Raw genomic sequence first — 9,441 nt, 5'->3', positions numbered from 1 at the left:
CAATTACAAGTGGATTGCATCCACACTCTGATTATGTTTACACACATTCGTAATTTGTTAAGAGTCTGGATTGTAATTTTAAAATATTGGGATAACCCTACAGGGAAATTCAAGTCAGAGCTGATAATGCGTTCACCTCATAAAGGACAAAAGGCGTGCTTCAGCTGTAGAAGGCGCTCCGGAAACCCTCCTAGCCAGAGCTGATGCTCTCCCAAAGGCACCCATGGACAAGCTGGGAGCTCCTTCCCAGAGCGCCATAGGTCGGCACTCCTAGCCTCTCCTTGACCTCCAGGTTCCAGGTCCTGCTCGCAAGAGGGGTGGAGCAAGGGGGAAACTGATGGACCAAAGTTCTCTGGGCTTGGCTCACGTTGTAGGAACCAGGAGGGCCAAGCACCTTGAGAATTCGAACTACCATCTGGCAGAAAGATGTCAGGAGAGGAGACTTGAGGAAGTTTTGGAGGAGAGCACATACTCATCTCCCAAGCAGGCGGTAGGCTTGGCTTGGCATTTAGAAGGCCCCAGAGAATAGCCTGCTGTTGCCCCTGTATTTCCTTAATCACTACTTTGCTTTCCCCAAGTGATTTTTGGGGGTGGAAGAGAGAGCTGGAAAAAGAGAATTTCTAACTCAAAATCTCTGAACATGTGTAGGCCTTTCTTTGGCTTTAGCTTTGACTTCCATCCATCAATTATTATTTTTTGAAGTTTGAAGCCCTGCATGATGTAACTAATCAGAAACTTCTCCCTTACGACCCTTCCAGCATCTGAGACCCACTTTCCAACCATTCCTTCTGCCCTACCTCCTTTACAATTTCTGTTTTTGAATTCCTCCCCATGTATGTGGGAGCAAAGCTGGATCTAGCAGGGAAACTTGCCAATAGATCAGACCAAGGTAGGAGAGAGGTTTGGTTCCCAGCCACGTGCCTTTGGGTGGTCCTATTAATAGTCAGGTTTGGTACTGATTACTGTCTAGGGTTTCCCTGGCACTGAAAGTTGGCAGAACTCTGCCTTATCTGGCTAGCAGAATGTCTCCCACCCTAAGCAATTTCCTTTCTGAGGTGGAAACCAGGGGTGGCACGCCCTGACATGTTAATAAACTAACATGACAATCAGGTGACAGGTCACAGGTTCCATGACACATAAAGAAGACACCACCACTCTCAGGAGAATGACATGCTGTGGGAATGAAAATGCTTTCTTTCTCATGGTTGACAATCTAGGACATATTCATTAGCAATGATACAGGGGAAAAGACAAATGCAAAATGGATTCTGCAGGGTTCCCATATTTTAATGTTTTTAGAAGGAGTCTTTATGTCAGGCCTGAAAGGAACTCTCCTTTATCCTTCCAATTCTGATTCTTGTAATAAAAGTGTTATTTCAGGAGCATTTCTCCTATGCTCTATTCTTTATCCAATAGCCTCAATGAGTTATTTTGAAATTTTATAATAATTAAAGGAAGTCAGACTAAAAATACATTTCCAAGTAATGAGCTGCTAATGGATCTACTCTGTTATAGGCTGGGAAGCCCAATATATTCAGGTGGGACCTAGAATAGTTTCATTAAGCCCATCTGCTCCTCAAATCACTGGCTGGACACTGACTTTGCATATACCACTGAGGCAGCTTTAGCTAAAGACATTAGTGACCTGCACATTTACAAATGCAGTAAGTATTCCTCAGGCCTTATTTTGCTAAATGCTTCTGCTATAATTGATAGTGTTGAGCATCTTTTTTTTTTTTTTTTTTTTTTTTTTGAGTATTTTTCTTCTGGTCCTCTGTTTCTCTGACCACTTATTTTGGTTTTCATAGTGTATTACTTTTTCTCTGCTCACTCCTTAAATATTTATATTCTCCAGAATTCTGGTCTTCATTTTACTGTCTTTCAACATAAATAGGTTGTTCTTAGAAGATATCTTACTTTTTATGGGTTATGTCTTGGTCTGTTTTACGTTGCTATAAAAGAATACCTGATTGGGAGGCCGAGGTGGGCAGATCGCAAGGTCAGGAGATCGAGACCATCCCGGCTAACACGGTGAAACCTTCTCTCTACTAAAAATACAAAATATTAGTCGGGCGTGGTGGCGGCTACCTGTAGTCCCAGCTACTTGGGAGGCTGAGGCAGGAGAATGGCGTGAACCCGGGAGGCGGAGATTGCAGTGAGCCAAGATCGCACCACTGCACTCCAGTCTGGGTGACAGAGCGAGACTCTGTTTCAAATAAATAAATAAATAAATAAAAAGAATACCTGAGACTGGGTTACATATAAAGAAAAGAGGTTTGTTTAGCTCATGGTTCCGCAGGCTGAGAAGTTCAAGGATAAGAAGTTCAAGTTCAAGTTCTGGCTTCTGGTAAGACCTAATCTGCTGCATCACAATATAGCAGACAGGGTAAAAGGGGAAGTGTACATGTATGAAGAGAGGGAAACCTTAGGGGCATCCCAGCTTATAACTACTCACTCCAATGAGAATCCATTCTCCTGAGAACTAATTCACTCTTGTGAGAACAAGAATGTACTTACTAATGTTGGAAGAGCACTGAACCATTCATGAGGGATCCACTGCCATAACCCAAACACCCCCTACTAGGCCCCACCCCCAACCCGCCCTCACTAGGGATCAAATTTCAACATGAGCTTTGGTGGTAACAAATAAACCATACCCAAACCATAGCAGTTAACTACCACCTGTTTGTCAGTGAGTCCAAAATGTAAACCTTAAGCTTGTCCACCTACTTACTGTCATCTGCTGCAAACTGGGCAAGTTACCACTCCAAGCCTCAGCTTACTCATCACTCAAATAATGCTAATTATGGCACCTACCATATATATTTGTGAAAATTAAATAAGAATGCAGGCAATCAATTTATCACAGTGCTTAGCATATAGTAAGCTCTGAAGAAAAAAAAAAGATAGCTATCTCCTTGCTGGATCTGCACATTTATTGAGGAAACATAAACTTAAACTCTTGCCCCAGTAGTAAACCTAGGAATTATCCCAAATTCCTTCCTCTTTGATGCCACCTCCAGGTCTGCCTAAATTATCTAGCTAGCATCAATCCTGGTACAAAATAGCCAATAAATCCTTGTGGAATTGGAACTGAAAATAAAGTAATACTGGAGGAGGTGAATAGGCAACACTATATATGAATATGTAGGTATTATATTTATAGTGTGTTCATATTATATAAACATAACAGTTAGTAGTCCAGGTGTCTTGCCAGATGCTCTCAGAGGAAATATGAGTATACAGGTGCCATACCTTCTCTGTCTTGACGAACCCAAATCTTACTCACCAGGCAGATTCAGATGTACCACAAATGGCTATTGAGAGGATTAAGAAAGAGAATAAAGGAAAAATGCCTTATCATAGTCAATATTCAACAAATGTTAGTCTCCTTTCTCCACTCTTTACCTTATGCTCAGATTCTTCTGGGCTGCACAGGGTAATAGGAGGCTTAATTCTTGCTATCTTTCTATTTTAGAAAAAATCCTTTAAGGATGGGCATAGGCATGTAACTTAGATGCTTAAAACTGGGAATGGCTCTAGGCAAGCAGCAGCACACAGAGCTGTAAGAGAAACCAGTGCCAACCCCTCATTCTTTTGCAGGAAGAACTCATGCCTGGTAGGTTTTCTTGTGTCTCACTCTGAGAATTTGAGAACCTGATACTCACCAGATTATTGGCCCTGAACAAGACATCCAAGCTGAGATCCCAGGCTAGGTTGGTGACTCTGCAAGCTCTTCAACTTTTGGGCCCTGAAGCTCTGTTTCCAGGCCAGGCAGACATAAGATGGAATCTAACAGTACAAATACAAAATTCTCTGGACCTGGGTAAGTTAGGCTGATTTGAAATGCATAAAGTCCTTCAGCTGACTTTGGTGCTTATTTACAGCATACATAGTGGGTGTGCCACTTTGGATAACATTCCTTGGCTTGCTGCTCCCGTAAATCTGGAACCAAGTACAGCCCACTTCTCTATGTGCTTTCCTCCCCTTCTATGAATCTCTAAGTTTCTAAACGTGTCTCTCTCTTATCTCCCAGATCTCCACTTTTCCTATAATACTAGCTCATAGGTAAACATCCAAGCTGGTCACAACTTCTTTTGTCACTTTATACCTGTTAGGTTAGGTATATAAATTTTACCCTAATTTTTCTTGTTTTTATATTGTTAAAAACACCTGGATCTGCCTTATTTCAAGTTTTTCTCCACAGTAATTTCACAAAATTTCAGAGACTATTTTTTTCTTTCCTGCCTCAAAGTGATGCTTTGAGATAATGTATATGTGAGGAACTCAATGTAAAAGGTATGACTGTATATAGGACCAGTTACATTTGTCATTACCTCCAGTTGTCATTCTTTCCTGACATTCTTTTCTTGCCTTTATCACTACAGAAAAGAAGTAAGGATTTATACAGTGGAAATAAGAAAACTAACTTTTATTAAAAAGTCTAAAATAATGTGTTATATCAGCACTTTGCAGATCACAAACCTATTATTTCTATATTTTGTTAAGTCACCATTCACCTCTTCATGCAATATATACCTTTGTCTTTCATGAGCCTGGTACCCAGCTCTGCATTTAAAGCACCACAACTACCTATCTCCAGAATACATACTGGAAAAAAAAAAGGAATTCCTTTTGCTACTTACCCTTTTATTCTTTCCTCTTTCCTGATTTGTTCTTTTGAGCATCTTCTGTTCCTTTAAGCCAAAAGTTAGAATTATTTCCTTCAAAATATGAAAAGAGATTTAGTGACCTCTCTAACATTCGTTACTATTGTGTGTCTCAGTCTCCATCAAAAATTGTTACACAGGATCAAAGATATCAACATTTATATTCTATTTTGGACCAAATGACATAAAGTAGTAGTTCACCATTAATCTTTAACCATTACCAGACACTGTATTACATCCTACTTTGTCCCTAACGTGGTGTAAAGACTAGAGGCTGTAGCGGCTTTGAAAGTTTATTCTTTGCTTCTACCGCTTTAAAGAAATTCTGAGCAAGTAACTTAGTTCCTCTGAGTCTCACACTTTGAGTCTCAGAAACTCAAAGTACATCTGAAAAAAAAGTAAGATAATAAGTAAGACCTAACATAGTGCCTGGCAGGTAATAAATACTCAATAAAAGTTAGTTCAGAAATTCATTTGGCAATGATGTAGTAGCTTATAGCAGAAGAGTAGTGCTCCCTCCAAAAGCAACTTAAGAACCTAAAAATATTTATATCTTCCTCACTTCAAATATCAGACACCTGCCAAGGCATTCAAGACTTGAGCAAACCTATATTCCAGACAAGGATGCTCTGAGGTAAGTCAGACTTGTTTCGCTCTGTTGGCCAGGCTGCTCGTAAACTCCTGACCTCAAGTGATCCACCCACCTCAGCCTCCCAAAGTGCTGAAGCGCTGGGATTACAGGCGTGAGCCACCACATCCAGCCTAGAATCATTTTAGTGTTTATACAAAATGTCCAATTGATAAAAATAACCAAAAAAGCACCAAAAAATCTAGTATATTAAAAAGTAAGTCCAAGAGAAATAATACACAACAGAAAAAGATGGCCCAGGTTTTGGAAGTAGCAGACATGGACTAAAAAATAGCTGTAATTAACATAATCAAAGTAATAAATGATAAGATGAGAATTTCACCAGAAAACATGCAACTGTAAGAATTGAATGAAACTTCTAGAACTAAAAAACGCAAAAACTGAACTTAAGAACTCAATAGATGAGTTTATCAGGATATGTGACACAGCTCAAGAGAGAATTAGTGAGCTGGAAAATAAATAGGTCAGAAGAAAAGACTGAAGCAGAGAGCAAAAATAATGAGAAGTATAGAAAAAAAGAAAAGATATATATGATAAGATATAGACATATGGATAATATCTAACATCCATGTAGTTGAATTTCAGAAGAAGGATAAAGAGAGGATAGGGGCGAATTTAAAGAAATTGGATCTGACTGAAATTTGTCCAAAGTTGATGGAAGACATCAAGTCACTCATTCAAGAAGTTCTTTAAACAAGATGAATAAATGCAAATAAAAGAAAATGATACCTACATATATCGTAATAAGACTGGTGAGATACAAACAAAACACAAACAACAAAAAGGAAAAAATTTTAAAGGACCAGAGAAATAAAGATATTTTGACCCCAAAGTAGCAAAAGCAAGACTTTAGGCTGACTGCTCAACGGAAACAATGAAAGCCAGAGACAATGGGATGACATTGTTTAAGTACTGAAAACAAATAACTGCCCTCCTGAAGTTCTATGCCTAGTGAAAATATCTTTGTTAAAACAAAATGAAGATAGTTTCAGACAAAGTAAAACTTGAGATAATTTGCTAACAGCAAACTCACACTAAACACATCATTCTAAAATGATTTTACTTAGAAACATAGAAATTCAGGAAGAAATAAAGTGCAAAATAAAGGCAAATATGTCAATAAATCTGAATGACTATTGACTGTAAAAATAATAATAACAACAATGTCTTATGGTCTAAATACACAAATTAAAAGACGAGAAACATCATGCTGCTACAGATTGCTACAAGAGTTACTCCTTAAATATAAAGGCAAAGAAAAGTAAAAAGCAAAAGAATGAGAAGAACATTTTGTGAAAAGATTAGCAAAACAAAGAATATGAGTACCAGAAACGATAAGCTTAAAAGGAAGAAACAATTTTAGAAATGAAAAAAGATATTTAATAACAACAAATAAAGTTATATGAAAACATTACAATTAAACTTTGTATGCATCTATTAGTGTGGCTTCCAAAAATACATATTACAAATTAGATGAACCAAGAGGAGAAATACACAAAACCATAATTATAGAGAATATTTAATATCTCTTTCTCCATAACAGAAAACAAACAAACAAACAAAAAAAACAAATTAAAAAGAGGGGAGGTCTGAAAAATACTTGGCCTTAGTTGACACATATGGAACACTGAAGTCAACTATGACAAACTATGTATATTTTTTCCAAGTGCATATATAACATTGACCAAAATATTAATGACTATATGCACTGTGGTTTGAATGTTTGTCTCTTTCAAAACTCATATGGAAACTCAGTCCCCGGTGTAACAGCATTAAGAGATGAGAACTTTCAAATGTGATGGAGCCTTCAAAAGGGTTTTAGGGCTCTGACCTCATCAATGGATTAATAGGTTTGCAGGAGTGGGTTAGTTATCATGAGAGTGGATCTGTTATTAAAGCCAGTTTGGCTATCTCTAATAAGCTCCCTTGCCATGTGATGCCCTGCAGCACCCTGGGGGCTCTAAAGAAAGTCTCTATCAGTAATAGGGCTGTTACCAGATGTGGCTCCAAGACCTTGGACTTCCCAGCAACCAGAACTATGAAAAATAAATGCATTTTCGTTATAAATTACCCACTCTCAGGTATTCAGTTGTAGCAACAGAAAAATGACTAAGGCAGAAAAATATATGCAGAGCCATTAAATGAGTTTCAAAAGTATTCAAGACATTGAAACTAGTCAATTAAATGCTCAAGCTAGAATTCAAGTGTAAAATAAAGACATAATCAGAAGAGATAACCAGAAGATTCCAATATGCTTGGAAATTAAGCTATTTTATTCTATTAACTATTTATCAAAGAAGAAATTTAAATGGAAGCTAGAAACATTTTGGACTACACAGTGAAAATCCTACATGTCCAACATATAGAATGCACCTGATAATATTTGTAATGGTGATTTTATAGTCTTACAGTCTTAAGATATGTTAGGGAAAAAAGGTTTTCAGTCTTTTTTCCTGTGATTCAAGTATCTATCTCAAAAACATAAAAAACTGAAGATTAAACACTAATAAAGTAGAATAAAAGAAGCAATAAAGATGAATTGAAACTAATCAGAGAGAAAAAAAGGAGGTGCAATGGAGAAAGTCCACAAAGCTAAAAGCAGATACTTTGAAGAGACCAAGAAAATCAGTAAGTTCATTGTAAGTCTAAGAAAGAACAAAAGAGAAAAAAAGTGAATTATCAATATTGGGGTAAAAAAAGGGGAATCAACATAGATCTCTATATATTAAATACATCTTAAGAGAGTAATTATGTTTTCATTCAAATAAATTTGTAAATTCAGAAGAAATGTACAGATTCTTTAAAAACAGAATTTAACGGCCAGGCAAGGTAGCTCACACCTGTAATCCCAGCACTTTGGGAAGCCGAAGCAGATGGATCACCTGAGGTCAGGAGTTGGAGACCACCCTGGCCAAAATGGTGAAACCCTGTCTCTACTAAAAATACAAAAAAAAAAAAAAAACCAGCCAGATGTGGTGGCAGGCACCTGTAATCCCAGTTACGTGGGAGGCTGAGGCAGGAGAATCTCTTGAACCTAGGAGGTAGAGGTTGCAGTGAGCTGAGATCACGCCATTGAACTCCAGCCTGGGTGACAGAGTGAGACTGATTCTCAACAACAACAACAACAAAAAACTGGGCGCGCTGGATCACGCCTGTCATCCCAGCACTTTGGGGGGCCGAGGCCAAGGCGGGTGGATCACAAGGTCAGAAGATCGAGACCATCCTGGCTAACATGGTGAAAACCAGTCTCTACTAAAAATACAAAAATTAGCTGGGCATGGTGGTGCGCCTGTAGTCCCAGCTACTCCGGAGGCTGAGGCAGGAGAATCGCTTGAACCAGGGAGTCAGAGGTTGCAGTAAGCCAAGATCGCGCCACCGCACTCCAGCCTGTGGACAGGGTGAGACTCCATCTCAAACAAACAAAACAGAATAGAATTTAAGAAGATTAACACAAGAATAATTAGAAAATATGAGTAATCTTACGCATTTTAAAGAAATTGAATTAATCTTTTCCACTCAGAGATCTTCAGACAGACTCCGATGGCATGAAGGATAAATTTTTTCACTAATTTAAAAAACGCAATAATAGCAGTATTATAAATATTCTTCTGAAGAATGAATAAAGAGGACACAAGTCTCAACTTGTTTTATGAGGCCAGCATAATTCTGAAAACAAAACCAAAATGGGACATTATAAGAAAAGAAAATCACAAGGAAGGAAAATTACAGGCCAATCTCTATAAGTAAACAAACAAAACTATTATGTGAAATACTGACAAATCAAATTGAGTAATATACAAAAATCATAATACTTCACAATCAAGTTGAGTTTATTCCAGGAATGCAAAGCTGGTTTAATATTAAAAAGTCAATCAATGTCATTCACCACTTTAAGAGAATAGAAAAGAAAAATTAGATGTTTATCTAAACTCATGAAGAAATAGTATTTGATAAAATTACACATTCATAATCATTTTTAAAAACCTTAACAAACTGGGGATACAAAACAAGTCCCTCAATCTGGTAAATAACACTTAGGAAAAGTATACTGAAAAAATAATACTTGCTGGTAAAATATTCAAAGCTTTCCCCTTGAGATTTAGAATGGGACAAAGATGCCTA

The sequence above is a fragment of the Mandrillus leucophaeus genome, unplaced genomic scaffold (genome assembly GCF_000951045.1).
Source record: "Mandrillus leucophaeus isolate KB7577 unplaced genomic scaffold, Mleu.le_1.0 Scaffold207, whole genome shotgun sequence".
Taxonomy (NCBI): Eukaryota; Metazoa; Chordata; class Mammalia; order Primates; family Cercopithecidae; genus Mandrillus; species Mandrillus leucophaeus.
This window is presented reverse-complemented; position numbering follows the sequence as displayed.